This window comes from Pituophis catenifer, unplaced genomic scaffold (genome assembly GCF_029215685.1).
Source record: "Pituophis catenifer annectens isolate HBS135680 unplaced genomic scaffold, rPitCat1.0.hap2 SCAF_10, whole genome shotgun sequence".
Taxonomy (NCBI): Eukaryota; Metazoa; Chordata; class Lepidosauria; order Squamata; family Colubridae; genus Pituophis; species Pituophis catenifer.
This window is the reverse complement of record NW_027256890.1, coordinates 29,041,965-29,059,737: the sequence shown is the minus strand read 5'-3', so window position 1 is coordinate 29,059,737 and position 17,773 is coordinate 29,041,965. Positions and strand designations below refer to the sequence as shown.

The 17,773-nt window shown below is 46.8% G+C and overlaps 1 long non-coding RNA gene across 1 annotated transcript; it reads left to right on the top strand.

Annotated features, from left to right (window-relative positions):
* Positions 1-1,095: 1,095 nt before the first annotated feature.
* Positions 1,096-5,704, top strand: LOC139321874 (uncharacterized). The gene is made up of 2 exons (XR_011600816.1): positions 1,096-1,162; positions 3,954-5,704. It is a non-coding gene; the product is annotated as an uncharacterized lncRNA (long non-coding RNA).
* The last annotated feature ends 12,069 nt before the right edge of the window (positions 5,705-17,773 follow it).

The following is a 17,773-nucleotide window of genomic DNA, read 5'->3' as shown; positions in this document are numbered from 1 at the left end:
AGAATTCCCCAGCCAGCATGCTTTGAGATAGTTTGACTTCATCGGGGTGAAATGCTCCCAGTTCGGACTGGATCGCATGATCCGGTAGCGATGGAGGCGGATGGTTCAGAGAACCGGCAGCAAAAATCCCTGCCCCACCCCTCCATTGTCCAGCTGAGCCGCACAATCATTAGAGGCTCTTTTGGGATCATCAGAGGCTTTTAAAAGCATTTTGTTTACATTCAGCCGAAGAGGTTGTAGAAAAAATGGTTTTAAAAGTAAAAAAAAAAAAAGTTGGCCACGCCCACTCAGTCATATTACCCCCCACCACCAAGCCACACCCACAGAACTAGTAGTAACAAATTTTACATTTCACCACTGGACTTCATCTCCCAGAATTCCTAGCCAGCATGCTTTGAGATATGTGGATTTTAACTCCCAGAATTCCCCAGTCAGCATGCTTTAAGATGGTTGGACTTCAACTCCCAGAATTCCCCAGTCAGCATGCTTTGAGATGGGTGGACTTCATCTCCCAGAATTCCTCAGCCAGAGTGGCTCACTGGGGAATTCTGGGAGTTGAAGTCCACTTATCTTAAAGTTGCCAGGTTGAGGAACACTCTGCTGGAGTCTGGATTGCTAATGGTAAAACTTCGAAAGAAGAAGGTCAGCTAGGCAAGCAAAATTGGGGGACAGTTTCTCTCCTCGGAGAGGGACCTTGGATGGTCATCTGGGGGGAGGGGGGCGGTAATGAGACCCCAGTGGTTAACATGAGGAGGTCTGACTCAGATCAGGGGTCCAAATTTGCTGTTTGAGCAAATTTTATGTTGTGTTTCTGTTTTAAAATTTTGCTCAGGTGCCTGGAGGGCTTTTTCCATCAGGAAAGTAAGGATACCTCTTAGGTCACTTTGAGCTGGTGGGGGGGGACATGAAGCCCCCAGGGTCTCCAGCGATCATGGCACCTGTTCTCCCCCCCCCCCCTTCCTGGGGTGCTGCCCTTTGAATTCTCCCAGCACTTATCAAATATTTGCAGCAGGCTAATCATTAACCAGCTGCCCTTTATGAGCGAACGGCCCTGCTGGGTGGAGCTGATCTGACTTTGCCCGTTTCCTGGATGGGTGGGGGGCTCTCTCTACCCAGCAGCGGCCACCGAAGTGCAGCACCAGACTGGGGGCCCTTGGAGAAGGTAAGGTGCAACCTTGGGTGACTGAACCATTGCCCCTTCCTTCCTTCCTTCTCCCCTTCTCTCCTTCCTTCCTCCTTCACTCCTTCCTTTCTTTCTTTCTTTCTTTCCTCCCTCCCTTTGTATTTCTCCTTCCTTCCTTTCTTCCTTCTCCCCTTCTTCCCTTGTCGCCTTCCTCCTTCACTCCTTTCTTTCCTCCCTCCCTCCCTTTGTATTTCTCTTCCTTCCTTCCTTCTTTCCTTCTTTCCTCCCTCCCTCCTCGCCTCTTTCCTTCCTTCTATCCTTCTTTCCTTCCTTATTACCTCTTTCCCTTCCTTTTTCTTCTTCTTCCTCCCTCCCTTCTTTCTTTTTCCTCCCTCCTTTTGTATTTCTCTTTCCTTCCTTCTTTCTGTCCTTCTTTCCTCCTTGTCTCTTTCCTTCCTTCTGTCCTTCTTTCCTTCCTCATTACCTTTGCATTCCTTTTTCTTCTTCCTCCACCCTCCCTTCTTTCTTCTTCCTCCCTCCCTCCCTTTGTATTTCTCTTTCCTTCCTTCTTTCATTCCTTCTTTCCTCCCTCCTTCCTTGTCTCTTTCCTTCCTTCTGTCCTTCTTTCCTTCCTTATGACCTCTTTCCCTTCTTTTTTCTTCTTCCTCCCTTCCTCCATTCTTTCTTTTTCCTCCCTCCCTCCCTTCCCTATCTTTTCCTTCCCTAGAGTGAAAAGAAGAAATGTCCTCCTTCTGATTTCCCTCCAGCAAGTGAAAAGGAGAAGGGGGAGATTGATTCCAGACCTTCGCTTGACTCAGAAAAGGAAGATTCTTAAAAAGTTTCCGCCACCTGTAAATCTTCCCTTCTGGGCTATGCTTTGAATTACCCTTGAACTATCTGCTGAAAAGGGTGAGAGGTTGGAGCAGCTCCCTGTTAATCAGTTTTGACTTTACAACATCCCTGAGAGGTAGACCAGGCTAAGGTTGCAGAAGGGACGGACTCAATTTCCTGGGTCCAAACTCACGTGGGGAGAGTCCATTTATTCCAACCACAGCAGCCCTCACTGCATTGCTGCCCTCCCGGTGGGTTGGGGCAGCAGTTGGGAATTCTCCGTCAACCAGGGGATTATGGGTGGTGTAGTCTTGATACCCATGGAATAACAGACTGCAAAAGGTGTTTTTGGTCCCATCATCCTATCTGAGGAACTTTGGAGAAGGTTGGAGAATTTATCTGTCTCAATTTTGGTCACCACACTATAAAAAAAGATGTGGAGACTCTAGAAAAAGTGCAGAGAAGAGCAACCAGGATGATGAGGGGCTCAAACAGACGATGAACGGTTGCAGGAACTGGGCATGGCTGGGCTAGTGAAGAGAAGGACCAGGGGAGACAGGAGAGCATCTTCCAATACTTGAGGGGCTGCCCCAGAGAGGAGGAAGGGGGTCAAGCTATTTTCCAAGGCATCCGAAGGCCAGACAAGGAAGAATGGATGGAAACTGACCAAGGAGAGATTCAAAATAAGGAAAAAAGGAGAAATTTTCTGATGGTTAAAGCAATCAACCCATGGAATAGTAGTTGCCTTCAGAAGTTGTGAGAGCTTCATCACTGGAGGCTTTCAACGAGAGACGGGACTGCCATCTGTCAGAAATGGGGTAGGGTCTCCTGCTTGAGGGGGGGGTTGGACTAGATGACCTCCAAGGTCCCTTCCAACTCTGTCATTCTGAATTGCCTCACTGCCAACGGCAGTGCCATGCCCCACTGTTTGTGACGGGAGAGCAGGGCCTGCTTCCGGGAGCTTCAGGCCACATGCACTGCCAAGTTCAGAGTCCAACATCAGGCGGGTCAAGGATGGCCCTGGGCATGGCTGACAAGTGGGGGTGGGGGGTGGGGGGCAAGGTTCTTCCTGGGAGCCAGGGGTGGCACTAGAGAGGGTGTAACTGACCCGGGTTAGCCAGCCAGGTGGAAGACAGAAACTCAGTTATGACGCTGTGCCAAGCAAGAGACTGCTGGGGTGCCCCCCTCTGCCCACAGAAGAGAAGAGTGGGGCATGGGGGAGATCTGGGCGCCAGGACCGAAGAGGGTCTCCTCCTGAGCCCCTCCTGCCAAATGGATAGAGAGAAGTGGGGAGAGACGGTCCCACAAGTGACCTCAGCAGCTCTTTCAGGCAGGGGTGAAATGTAAAATGTGTTACTACGGGCTCTGTGGGCATGGCTTGGGGGGGGTAATGTGACTGGGTTGGCATTGCCAACTTTTTTTTTTTTTAAACTTTTCAAAGCATTTTTTTCTAAGCATTTTCAAAGCATTTTTTCTAATGCTTTGAAAAGCCTCTCTGCCGATCAAGCAACTCAGCTGGGATCGTCAGAGACTTTTCAAAGCGTTTTTTTTACCACCTCTTCGGCCAAGAGGTTGCAGAAAAAAAATGCTTTGAAAAGCCTCTGAGGATCCCAGCTGAGCCGCGGGATCATCAGAGGCTTTATTTTACTTTTAAAAGCATTTTTTCGTCGGAAGAGGTTGTAGAAAAAATGCTTTTAAAAGTAAAAAAAAAAAAGCCTCTGATGATCGTGCGGCTCAGCTGGGCATGGTGGGGGGGGCGCAGGGATTTTTGCTACCGGTTCTCTGAACCACCCGCCGTCATCGCTACCCGATCGGGTGATCCAGCCCAAACCGGGAGCATTTCACCCCTGTTTTCAGGGCAAGAATCTCAGGCAGGGAAGCCCCAGCTGAAACCAGAGGGAAAAGTGGGGGGTGGGGAGGTATGTTGAAGGCAGGTGGGAAAATACCCCTTTGCAAAGAGCATGAACTCACCTGGCTGCCCGTTCTTCCTTCTCCACAGGTGAGCATCCGGGAGAGGGAGGCTACCTGCACAGCCCCAGAAGGGCTCCCCAGAATGGTGGGGAGAGGGCTGCAGGGGGGGCTGCCTACTGAAGGGGGTGTCTATCGACTGTAACAGCAACTCCATGTGGAAGCTTGAGGCTGTTCCCGTGGGGGGGCTGTTATTTTCGATGGGCACTCAAGAGCTGCCTGGAAACACACACCCCCCCCACTTCCTGGTCTGGAGAAGGAGAAGAGGCCGGTCTGTGACCCTCCCATCCACTGGATCATAAATGGATGCAACCCACTGGATTGTGAATTGATGCATCAAACCCCTGCTGGGTATTTAATTGATGGGATCCACTGGATCATAAATCGATGCCATCCACTGGATCACATATTGAGGCAATCCGGCGGCTGTAAATGGATGGATTGTGAATTGATGCCACCTACTGGATCGTAAATGGAGGCAATCCGCTGGATCGTAAATGGAGGCGATCCACTGGATCGTAAAGTATTCGATGTGATCCGGTGGTTGTAAATGGATGGAACCCGCTGGATTGTAAATTGATGCAACCTACTGGATCATAAACTGAGGCGATCTGCTGGATCATAAATGGAGGTGATCCACTGGATCAAGTATTGATGCGGTTCAGTGGTTGTAAATGGATGTAACCCACTAGATTGTAAATTGATGCAACCCACTGGATCAGTGGTGAAATCCAAATTATTTTACTACCGGTTTTGTGGGAGTGGCTTGGTGGGCGTGGCAGAGGAAGGATACTGCAAAATCCCCATTCCCACCCCACTCTGGGGCCAGCCAGAGGTGGCATTTGCCGGTTCTCCGAACTACTCAAAATTTCCGCTACCGGTTCTTCAGAACCTGTCAGAACCTGCTGGATTTCACCCCTGCACTGGATCCTGAACTGATGCAAAGGGTTGGGCTTGCCGAAGGAAAGGGGAGGGGGAGGGACATTGTGAAACTGACTAGGGGCAAATCTGTATTGAAGCTGACGAGGCGTGTAGAAGATTGACCAGCTGGTGAAGGGTCTGGAAGGGGAGGCAGTGAGCAATCCTGAAGGGCCCTGGGGAATGTTGTGGCTGACACAAAAGACAACAGAGGGAGGCACGCTGGCCAACTCAAACTAGCTACCCGGTGGCCGGAGAGGAAGGGAGGTGGCTACCTGCATGAAATATGGTGTTATATGGCACAAATGGCCTTGTTAGTACATTAACCAGCCGCTGCAGTACAGTGTATGAAATTTGCTGACTGTTGTGGCCTATTGGCCGCCGGCCCCTCCAGCAGCCGAATCAGAGGAGAAGGAGGAGGAGGCATGGGATCAAGGCAACCTTGATTCCCACGCCAAGGCAACCTTGGAGCTCTGAGAGGGAGGAGGGAATGGAGTTGGCAGAGAGAGAGAGAGAGAGGCAGAGCCTGGGCCGTCCGTCAGCCCTCAGATGGAGAGTCGACAGCCCCCAGGTCTGGAGGTGGCTGGTGAGGAAGAGGAGGAGCAGCTGGGTCCAGTGCCTGATACGCAGAAGGCAGAGGAGAGGAGAGCAGTGGAAATCTATCGGCCGGTCCTTGGGACAGAAGAGCCACCACTGCTAGTGAAGCCCCACCCTAGCTCTGGGGATAAAAGGCAGAGGGAGGAGATGAATAGACATGTCAGACAACAATTCATCTCACTGCAGGACAGACTTATTAGCCTGCGTTGAGAGATAAACTTTTTGCCGAGGCTGCTGGTGCTCCTAATAAAGGAATCATTGATTCAACTTCAGAGAGTTTGTCGTGTTTGGGGAGCTGGGTCAGAACACTGAGTCACTCTACTTAACCTACGCCACAAAGTTGTTGTGAAGACGAAACTGGGTATGAGAACTGGAGACAAAACTGCTGACATTTTAGCGACATCAAGTCTCCCCCAAATCGATCTCACGGCAGAATCTGACATCCTAGAAAGGTTAGCGGCTGCCTTTTTCTTTCAAGAGACTTTGCAACTTCCCACTGTGGTCCTAGGATCGCCTAGTGGCCTCCTTTTGAAGGAAAAACAGGGCTTAAGCTAAATGCAGAAGGCAGCCAGGCTCAACTAGGCACTGCCCCCTGATGGATCAGAGAGGAATCGCTGTAACAAATCTCCAGCCTTGGTTCAATGGGAAAAAAAACATTCCTCAAAAATCAATCTGGAATTTAACAATAAATGGAACTAACCAAGAAATAAATAAATTTGGTCTTTGGTCTTTTCAGGTCACGGATGACCTCACTCATGTATCCCTCAGGCTCTCTTTGAAAAAGCATATCGCAAGTTGCATTGTGTGTGTGTGTGTGTCTATCTTAAACTAAACACAGTCATGTGGCCAATTAATAACTTACTTACTAAACTGCACTGTTGTGGTGTGCTTTTGTTGTTTGTTTTCTCTTCAAAACTATGGTCAAAGTTCATGCATCAATGTTTGCAATAGCCTTAAACCAGGTTGGAGAAAAACCTATTGCACTGCAGTAATGGAACGGTTTATTGCAGTGTTTTTCCAATTAAGTCACTTTAAGAGAGTGGATTTCAACTCCCAGAATTCTCTAGCCAGCATGCTTTAAGAGGGGTGGACTCCAACTCCCAGAATCCCCCAGCCAGCATGCTTTAAGATGGGTGGACTTCAACTCCCAGAATTCTTCAGATAGCATGCTTTAAAATGAGTGGACTTCAACTCCCAGAATCCCCCAGCCAGCATGCTTTAAAATGAGTGGACTTCAACTCCCAGAATCCCCCAGCCAGCATGCTTTAAGAGGGGTGGACTTCAACTCCCAGAATTCTTCAGACAGCATGCTTTAAAATGAGTGGACTTCAACTCCCAGAATTCCCCAGCAAGCATTCTTTAAGAGGGGTGGACTTCGACTTCCAGAATTCTTCAGATAGCATTATTTAAGATGGGTGGACTTCAACTCCCAGAATTTCCCAGCCAGCATGCTTTAAGTGGGGTGGACTTCCATTCCCAGAATTTCCCAGCCAGCATGCTTTAAGTTGGATGACTGGGGAATTCTGGGAGTTGAAGTCCACAGATTTTAAAGTGGCTAAATTTGAAAAACACTGGCCTATTCAATTAGTTTAAGATTTGCTCCGTTGAGCAAGGTCTCCAAATGTAGGAGCAGAGTTAAGAGTGTGAATGCAACCCCTGCCTTCTTTCTGAACCATCATTTACTGAACAAATAGAAATGGCTGGATTGCACATTACATTATAAATAATGGCTTACTAATCCATGCTAAAAGTAAGCTTCTACATTTAGGCAAGGAAAACCAAATGTACACTTAAATAGGAGCCAGCCTTGTGCTGCAGCAGCCAAAAAAGCCAACACAGTTCTAGGCTGCATCAGACCGATAGAATGAAGATCCTGTGAAGGATCTTGGTACTACAGTGGTTTAAAGCACCCTGTTATTAACACAGCTGCCTGCAATTTACTGCTGGTTCGAATCTCTCCAAGGCTCAAGGTTGACTCAGCCTTCCATCCTTTCTAAGGTAGGTTAAATGAGGACCCAGTTTGTGGGGGCAATAAGCTGACTTTGTATAAATATACAAAAGTATGAAGGCTATTGCTTAACGCACTGTAAGCCGCCCTGAGTCTCCGGAGAAGGGCGGCATATAAATCAAATTAAAAAATAAAAAAAAAAAAAAAAAAGTCTTAATACCACTTTACAAGGCCTTGGTAAGGCCACACTTGGAATCCTGCATCCAGTTTTGGTCGCCACGATGTAAAAAAGGTGTTGAGACTCTAGGAAGAGTGCAGAGAAGAGCAACGAATTAGAGGACTGGAGCAGTGGTGAAATCCAAATTTTTTTACTACCAGTTCTGCGGGCGTGGCTTGGTGGGCGTGGCAGGAGAAGGATATTGCAAAATCCCCATTCCCTCCTAACTCCTGGGGGAAAGATATTGCAAAATCTCCATTCCCACCCCATTCTGGGGCCAGCCTGAGGTGGTATTTGCCAGTTCTCTGAACTACTCAAAATTTCTGCTACCAGTTCTCCAGAACCTGTCAGAACCTGCTGGATTTCACCCCTGGACTGGAGGCTAAAACATAGAAAGAACGGTTGCAAGAACTGGGTATGTCTAGTTTAATGAGAAGAAGGACTAGGGGAGACAGGATAGCAGTCTTCCAATATCTCAGGGGCTGCCCCAAAGAAGAAGGGGGCGGGAGAAGAAGCAAGGGGTGGAAACTAATCAAGGAGAGAAGCAATTTAGAACTAAGGAGAAATTTCCTGACAGTTAGAACAATCAATCAGTGGAACAACTTGCCTGCAGAAGTTGTAAATGCTCCAACACTGGAAGTTTTTAAGAAGATGTTGGACAACCATTTGTCTGAAGTGATGTAGGGTTTCCTGCCTGGGCAGGGGGTTGGACTAGAAGACCTCCAAGGTCCCTTCCAACTCTGTTATTCTATTCTATTCTATTCTATTCTATTCTATTCTATTCTATTCTATTCTATTCTATTCTATTCTATTCTATTAAGACATGCTTCGCAGTGGCTCAGTTCACACAAGTGGCTAAACTAAAGGCAAGCTGAGTTTGGCACAATATGTAAATTTAAACAGGAATCACAGCTAAAAAAAGATGAAATCTCCTTCAGCTCAGTTGTCGGTGACTTCCTGCATTTTGGCAAATTTACGGATGTGGTACATCACCGCATCCTCTCAAACTTTGTCCCAGCTTCCTGGTGACCTCCCCTTCAAAGACCAATCCTAGTTCAGCTAGGATTCAGCTCATCTTCTTTGAGCCAGCTGTTAAAATTGAATTGATAAAAGATAAGGAGCCTTGGTGGTGCAGGGGACTAAAGCACCGTTAAGTAACACCAGCTGCCTGCAATTACTGCAAGTTCAAATCTCACCAGGCTCAAGGTTGACTCAACCTTCCATCCTTCCGAGGTAGGTAAAATGAGGACTCGGATTGTGGGGGCAATAAGTTGACTTTGTATAAAAAAGAACACCGCTTGGGGGGGCCGAAAGCCCTACTAAGCAGGTTGATACAAAAGTATGAGGGCTATTGCTTAATCCATTGTAAGCCACCCTGAGTCTTTGGAGAAGGACAGCATATAAATCGAATCAATCAATCAATCAATCAATCAATCAATCAATAAAGAGCCCTGGTAGTACAGTGGTCTAAGGCACCCTGTTATTAAGCTGGTTATTAAGACCAGCTGCCTGCAATTACTGCAGGTTCGAATCTCGCCAAGGCTCAAGGTTGACTCAGCCTTCCATCCTTTCTAAGGTAGGTAAATTGAGGACCCAGTTGTGGGGGCAATAAGCTGACTTTGTATAAATATACAAAAGGATGAAGGCTATTGCTGAGCACATTGTAAGCCGCCCTGAGTCTCCAGAGAAGGGCGGCATATAAATCAAATTATAAATAAATAAATAAATAAATAAATAAATAAATAAATAAATAAATAAATGTGACTAAGGACATCTTTAAAAAATATATGTTTTATTAATACATTTTTATATCATAAAAATCCATATCTATCTGAACAGCATGTTGTCTGGGCACAATTACTTTTAAGTAAAAGGTAAAAGGTAAAAGTTCCCCTTGCACATATGTGCTAGCCCTTCCCGACTCTAGGGGGCGGTGCTCATCTCCGTTTCAAAGCCGAAGAGCCAGCGCTGTCCAAAGACGTCTCCGTGGTCATGTGGCCGGCATGACTCAACGCCAAAGGCGCACGGAACGCTGTTACCTCCCCACCAAAGGTGGTCCCTGTTTTTCTACTTGCATTTTTTACCTGCTTTCGAACTGCCAGGTTGGCAGAAGCCGGGACAAGGAATGGGAGCTCACCCCGTTACGCGGCACTAGGGATTCGAACCACTGAACTGCCAACCAGTCCCTGATTAATTTTAAGTAGAAATGCCATATTGATCAACATTAATCATAATGATAAACATAATAAACATATCAGTAATAGTTGCAAAATAGTAATACAATTCGTTTATCTATCTTACAAAGTTTTCAATACAAATGCTCTGATTATCTTTTGGATCTTTTTAGATTTTAATCTCTGATTCTGTTAATTAACCATTGGTAAAATAAATTGCATGTCAAAAAGTATTCTGTTTCTCCTTTTCTTTTCTTTTAAGTGTTGATCTGTCCATCTCAGCACATTCTAATATTTTTTTATAACACTTTCCTCTGTAGGAATCTCTTTGTTTTTCCATGGTTGTGCAAACACAATTCTTGGGTTTAATACATGTAAAATTAAATATATTTTCCCTTTGTCATACTGTTCTGGTAATATATCCAACAAGACTATCTCTGGTTTAGAGCTGTTCCTACTGGGTATCCTTCCAGAGAAAACTAGTAAAAAAAAAATACCTATTTGATTATACATGTAATAACAGCTGCAAGGATTGTTTTTGCAATTGGAAAGAAGAGAAAATACCCTTGGAAGGAGAAGTAATTAAAAAAATTTTAGATTGTGCAGAAATGAATAGATTAACTTTGATGATTAAAGAAAGAGAAGATTTAGAATACTTTAAGATATGGGATCAATTTTACCATTGGTTAGAAAAGAGATACAGATAAACTAATAGCTATGTAAAAAAATTGTATAATTAGAATACTCTATTTTTGGAGAAATGTTGCAATAGATTTGGTGAAAATATAGATAGAAGAAACAAAAAAAGAAAATGAAGTCACAGAGAAAATGCAGAGATGTCACCTGGGAGGGATGACTGATGTATTAAAGGTTTGTTTGTGTATTAAAAAAAATATTTTTTTCAAAAAAAAAAGAATATCTCTGGTTTCAAATCTTTATGTTGTTTTATCATTTTTTCTAGCCAAGTATGTATTTTAGTCCAATATTGTTTCGCCTTTTAGCATGTCTACCACATACGATAGTATCAACCTGGTATCTGAATTTAAACTTAAATTTAATTGATAAAAGATAAAAGTGACTGAGGACATTTTTAAGCAGTTTAGAAGGAAACGGAGCGTTTATATAGAAAGAAGAAATTACATCAGATGCAGAATGGACCAGCATTTGGTACAAGTGTTCTTCGAATTACGACCACAAGTGAGCCTCCAAATTCTGTTGCTAACCAAGACTGGTTAAGTGAGTTTTGCCCCATTTTTTGACCGTTCTTGGTTGTTAAGCAAATCACTGCAGTTCTTAAATTAGTCACACGATTGTTTAAGCGAATCTGACTTCCCCATTGACTTTGCTTGTCAGAAGGTTGCAAAAGGTCATGACATGAACCCGGGACACTGCAATCGTCATAAATACGAGTCAGTTGCCAAGTGCCTGAATTTTGATCATTTGACCATGGGGAGGTTGCAACAATCGTGTGAAAAAACAATTTGCCAGTTTTTTCAGGACTGTTGTAACTTTAAGCAGTCACTAAAAAAAGGGTTGTAAGTCAAGGACTTCCTGTAATGGGTGGAAGCTTGTTTAAAGAGAGATCTAACTTTGAGTACTACCTGTACTCTAAATCAGGGTTTCCCAATTCTAGCCACTTTAAGATGGGTGGACTTCAACTCCCAGAATTCCCCAACCAGCCGCTCTGGCTGGGGAATTCTGGGAGTTGTAGTCCACACATCTCAAAGCATGCTGGCTGAGGAATTCTGGGATTTGAAGTCCACCCAGTGATGGGATTCAGCCGGCTCGGGCCGGTTCAGGCAAACCGATTGTTAAATTGGTGGCTGGCCCAGCCCCTCCCCTCCCCGCCCCTTCCAGGAGTCCCCACACACTGTTTTGGCTCCCAGGTAAGTGCAGGGAGGCCTACTAGGCCCAAAACGGGGCACGGGCGGGCAGCGCCCCGCCATCCCCCCCCTCCGCAGCCCGTTTTTGCTCCCAGGGAGGTGCAGGAGGCTGACTGCTGCTTGTCACACCCCCTGGCCACACCCACTATGGTCACGCCCACCCAGCTGGTCATTAGTGCAGATAACTGGTTGTTAAATTATTTGAATCCCACCACTGAGTCCACCCCTCCTAATACCTGCTGACTGGGGAATTCTGGGAATTGAAGTCCATGCATTTTAAAGCATGCTATCTAAAGAATTCTGGGAGTTGAAGTCCACCCATCTTAAACTTGGCAAGCTTGACAAACACTGCCCTGGATTGTTTTTCCAGGGTCACATCTAGGCCAGCTCGGGGTCTCCTGAGGTTGCAGTGGGGGACCCCCTAATGCAATCAGCCTCCTCCCCTCTCCAGCTGTGGCTTTCATCTCCTTCCAGCCTCAGCTTGGCTGTCTTTGCTGAAAAGGGGTTTCCAGCTGGGCTCTCTCTGCGCTGGCACAGCGTCACGTGGCATGGACGCAGCTGCAGGGCAGGAGGTGAGAGCCCAGATGTTGACGGCTGCCGTCCAAATTTCCCTTCTCCGCTCTTGGACGGGCCGGGAGAGACCTCCTCCTTCTGGGGAACGAACGAGGGCTCCTTGGAGGCTGCAGGGATGTCCTGAGAGGCCTCCTGGATTGGGGGGGCTGAAACCCCCTCCTACCCTCAACTTCTTGGCAAACCCCAAGTGGCTGAAATAAACACAGGCACTCTGGATTGATTCTCCCCAGAAGTAGCCATATCCACGCTGGCAGCAGCACCCCAATTCTGGCTATTTTGGATTTATTTATTTTTTTCATTTCCTACCTCCTCGTATGTATGTATGTATTTATCAGTGGTGAAATCCACATTTATTTTACTGCTGGTTCTGTGGGCGTGGCTTGGTGGGCGTGGTGGGCGTGGCAGGGGAAGGATACTGCAAAATCCCCATTCCCACACCACTCTGGGGCCAGCCAGAAGTGATATTTGCCAGTTTACCAAACTACTCAAAATTTCCGCTACCAGTTCTCCAGAATCTGTCAGAACCTGCTGGATTTCACCCCAGGTATGTATGTATCAGGGGTGGGTTCTAAATTTTTTTACTACCGGTTCTGTGGGCATGGCTTATTTTGTGGGCGTGGCTTGGTGGGGGGTAATGTGACTGGGTAGGTGTGGCCAACTTTTTTTTTTTTTTTTACTTTTAAAAGCATTTTTTCTACAACCGCAGAAAACAATGCTTTGAAAAGCCTCTGACGATCCCAGCTGAGCTGCGGGATCATCAGAGGCTTTTTTTTTTTACTTTTAAAAGCATTTTTTCAGCCGATGAGGTTGTAGAAAAAATGCTTTTAAAAGTAAAAAAAAAAAGCCTCTGATGAGGTGGGTGGGGTAAGCCAGCGGCACCCGGGCCGAGGACCAGTTCGGGGATATGGCCAACCAATGTTATTACCAGTTCTCGGAACTACTACAAATTTTTACTACCGGTTCTTGTGAACCGGTGCGAACCGAGAGCAACCCACCACTGGTATGTATGTATATGGCAGGGGTGAAATGCTACCGGTTTGCTCTGGTTCAGGCAAACTGGTAATTTAAAAAAGCTGTGGCCAAAGCAGTAGTTAGCTAGTTAGTTTAAAAAGCTACAGGTTTGATCGAACCGGTATTTCTGATGATCAGCTGTGCCGCACTGTTTAGCTTTGCTAGAAAGCAGAAAAAGCTAAATCGCGCAGCACAGCTGATCCCCCCCCACTCACTGTTCTACTTACCTTCCCAAGCCACCTTTTGGTGTGTACTGCGCATGCGCGGCCAGCAAACCGGTAGCAAACAGGTTCAGATTTCACCACTGGTATGTGGTCACCCTTTCAAAGCTGTATGCAATGAAATTTCATTTTTAATGTATGCCAATTAGTGTAGAAAGTGACAATAAAGTTTGTCTGTCTGTCTCTCTCCTATCTATCTATCTATCTATCTATCTATCTATCTATCTATCCATCCATCCATCCATCTTTCTCTCTCTCTTATCTATCTATCTATCTATCTATCTATCTATCTATCCATCCATCCATCCATCCATCCATCTTTCTCTCTTATCTATCTTTATTTCTCTCTCTCTTATCTATCTTTAGTTCTCTCTCTTATCTATCTATTTATCTATCTTTATTTCTCTCTCTTTTATCTTTCTCTTATCTATTTTTCTTATCTATCTTTATTTCTCTCTCTCTTATCTATCTTTATTTCTCTCTCTCTCGTATATTTATCTATCTATCTTTATTTCCTCTCTTATCTTTCTCTCTTATCTATTTATCTTTATTTCTCTCTCTCTTTTATCTAGCTGTCTATTTATCTATCTATCTTTATTTCTCTCTCTCCTATCTATCTATCTATCTATCTATCTATCTATCTATCTATCTATCTATCTCCTCCCTCCCTTGCAGTGGAAAATGTGTGTCGCAGGTCTGCTGGGATTTGTCAGGATGTGGCTTTTCCCATATTTGGAAGGAAAATTTCATCCTTTTCCTTTTTCTCCCCAGCCCAACTTCCCTTCCTGGCTTCCTGGCCCAGCTCTGCCTGGAGCCCCTGATGCGCCCGGTCGGAATTTCTGGCTCCGATCCTCGGAATGCAAGGAAAACAGACCAGGCGCAGCTTAGCAACGACTCAGCAGCCACGGAAAAATCACGCTACCCACCCCAAATTCCAGGATTCGGCTTTCTGACAGCCCCCACCAAGTCCCCAAGAGTACAGGTAGTCCTCAACTTACAACAGTTCATTTAGTAACCGTTCAAAGTTACAATGGCACTGAAAAAAGTGAGTTAGGGCTGTTTTTCACACTTACGACCGTTGCAACATCCCCATGGGCATGTGATCAGAATTCAGACGCTTGATAACTGACTCGAATTTATGACGGTTGCATTGTCAATGGGGAAGCCAGATTCACTTAACAACCGTGCCACTAACTTTAACAACTGCAGTGATTCATTTAACAACCGTGGAGAGAAGTTGTCATAAAATGGGACAAAATTAACATATCAACTGCCTCACTTAGCAACAGAAATTTTGGGCTCAATTGTGGTCCTAAGTCGAAGACTACAATTTCCCTTGCCGAGCCAAATGTGTTGGACCTGATTTTACGACCGTTTTTGCCACGGCTGTTAAGCGAATCACTGATGTTGTTAAGTGAATCATGCAGTCGTTAAGTGATCCGGTCTCCCTCCTTGAATTTCCTCACAGGAAGCCAGCAAGGAAAGGTGAGAAAGGGTGACCAGATGACCCCAGGACACTCTAAATGTCACAAATGAATGCCAAGCAGCTGAATTTTGATTATGTGACCGTGGGGGGAATGCTGCAACAGTCATAACTGTGAGGACCAGACGTAAGCCTTTTCTTCAGTGCCATTGTCACTTTGAAATGGTTGCTAAATGAATGCTTGTTAGGTTGAAGACTACCTATAATTCCAAGGTCTGCTCAGAAAGAATACCACTCCCCAAGAAAGCAGCCTCTGATTGGAGGGACTCAAAGTGCCAACCCAGAGCATGCACAGTCTTTAAAATGCAACTTTTGGGGCAGTTTTCTCAAGCTTGGCAGTTTTTAAGATTGTAGACTTCAACTCCCAGAATCCCCAGCCAGCCAGGGGAATTCTGTGAGTTGAAGTCCACATGTCTCAGAGCATCCTGAGCGGGGAATTCTGTGAGTTGAAGTCCACATGTCTCAAAGCATCCTGAGCAGGAAATTCTGGGAGTTGAAGTCCACATGTCTCTCAAAACATCCTGAGCAGGGAATTCTGGGAGTTGAAGTCCACATGTCTCAAAGCTTCCTGAACGGAGAATTCTGGGAGTTGAGGTCCACATGTCTCTCAAAACATCCTGAGCGGGGAATTCTGTGAGTTGAAGTCCACATGTCTCAAAACATCCTGAGCAGGGAATTCTGGGAGTTGAGGTCCACATGTCTCAGAGCATCCTGAGCGGGGAATTCTGGGAGTTGAGGTCCACATGTCTCTCAAAGCATCCACAGCAGGGAATTCTGGGAGTTGAGGTCCACATGTCTCAGAGCATCTTGAGCGGGGAATTCTGGGAGTTGAGCCCATGTCTTAAAGCATCCTGACTGGGGAATTCTGGGAGTTGAAGTCCACGTCTCAAAGCATCCTGAACGGGGAATTCTGGGAGTTGAGGTCCATATGTCTCAGAGCATCCTGAACAGGGAATTCTGGGAGTTGAAGTCCACATGTCTCAAAGCATCCTGAGTGGGGAATTCTGGGAGTTGAGTCCATGTTTTAAAGCATCCTGAGCGGGGAATTCTGGGAGTTGAGTCCCTGTCTTAAAGCATCCTGAGTGGGCATTCTGGGAGTTGATATCTACAAGTCTTAAAGTTCCCAAGCTTGAGAAAGACTGCTATCTCCCAGCCTTGGAAGGGGCTGTGGAGAAGGAACAACCTGTTATTTTCCCATCATTATGTAGCTCTTCGGGTAGCTTCTATGTAACCGACAATCATGGTTTGCTCTGTCTTGACTTATCCAGCAAACCAGCATCTTACCCCAGGGCAGCCTGGCCATTCTGGAACCCGCTGACCTCAGCTGCAACCCGCAGGCCGGTTCACAAAGAGGAGTTCCATCTCAGGCGGGCGGTTCAACTGCCGAGGCTGTCATGCAAGGGGCTCAGGCCCTCCGGAATTTGGACATGGACGAAGGCAGCTCAGGTCGGGGGCTCCCCTGCCCATTGAAAGGGGAACAGTGGGATGGTCCAAAAGGTCAAAAATGGCAGCCCACAGTGGCCTGGTTTTTATAAGCCACGATTGCAGGCTTATTCGGGGGCCCCTTTGGGAACAGTTGAAAACTGTTTCCCAGCCAAAAAAAAAAAGGCATGGCTTTGGGGGAATCTAGGTTTGAGTCCACCTCAGCCATGGAAGCTTATGGATGTCTTGCACCAGCCCACCTCACAGGGTTGTTGTTGGGAAGAATGGGAGGAAAAGCATGCTGGCCTGAATCCAAGACGGATAAAATGCAGGAAGGATAATTTATTTGGAAGACCACTAAAAATTTGACGTTCTATCCCCGGCTTAGTCCCAGCAGGGAGTCCGAGGGGGTCAAAAAAGTCAAGATGGCGGATGGCGGAAGTGGCTGTAGGTGGGGAGGATCAAGGCTCAATTTCTTTTTTCTTTTTTTTTACGCATGGTGCATTGAACAAGGTCTAGGGCAACGTGGGTGGACTTCAACTCCCAGAATCCCCCAGCCAGCCTGGATGGGAGTTGAAATCCACCCATCTAACATTGCTGAACTTGGTTTTTTAATCAGTTTGAGATCTTGGTGGTGGACATTTAATTTAGGCAGCCCTAGATTCCGAGGATTAAAAATATAATAATCTGGTCCGAAGTACTCTGCACATGCTCAGAGGCACTCCCAAGGCCCACACTCCCCTGCTCCCTTTTAGGTCACCTCTATATTTTTGTAAGTGCCATAGATCCCTGAACTACGCTACACTTCCGCCTCTGCTGCAATGGCCGTAGCCAATCAGAGCCTGGGCCGAGGCTTTTTCCAAGGGGAGAAGCGTGGCCGGTGGAAAGTGAGAAGAGCCAATTGGCGCTGAGGGGGGCGTGCCCCTGGAGGTGGCCTTATAAGGGGAGGGCCTCCAGAGAGTGTTAGGCCAATCAGCGCTCAGGTGTGTTGCCCAAGTCAGAAACTTTGTGTGAGGAATATGCCTAGTGCTATAGGCCAATCACCGCCGAGAGGGCGGGGCCGGAGCACAGGCTTTCTAAGGGGAACATACCCTGGGTGGGTAGGGCAAGGCGCGGCCGCCAGGGAGAAAAGCCAATCAAGCGCCGAGAAGGCGGGGCCCGGGCGCAAGGCATTTTTAAAAGGAACATTCCTGAGGGGGGGGGAAGCCAATCACAGCCGAGAGGGCGTGGCCCGAGCGCAGGCTTTCTAAAGAGGAACATCCCTGGGTGGGCGTGTCAAGGCGGGCGGAGAGGGCGCGGCCGCCGGGCGGGAGCCAATCCCGGCTCGGGAGTGGGGCGTGGCGATCCGGGCGGAGGCTTTATAAAGGGCGGCGCTGCGGGTCGCGTGGCCAGTGCGGGCGGGCG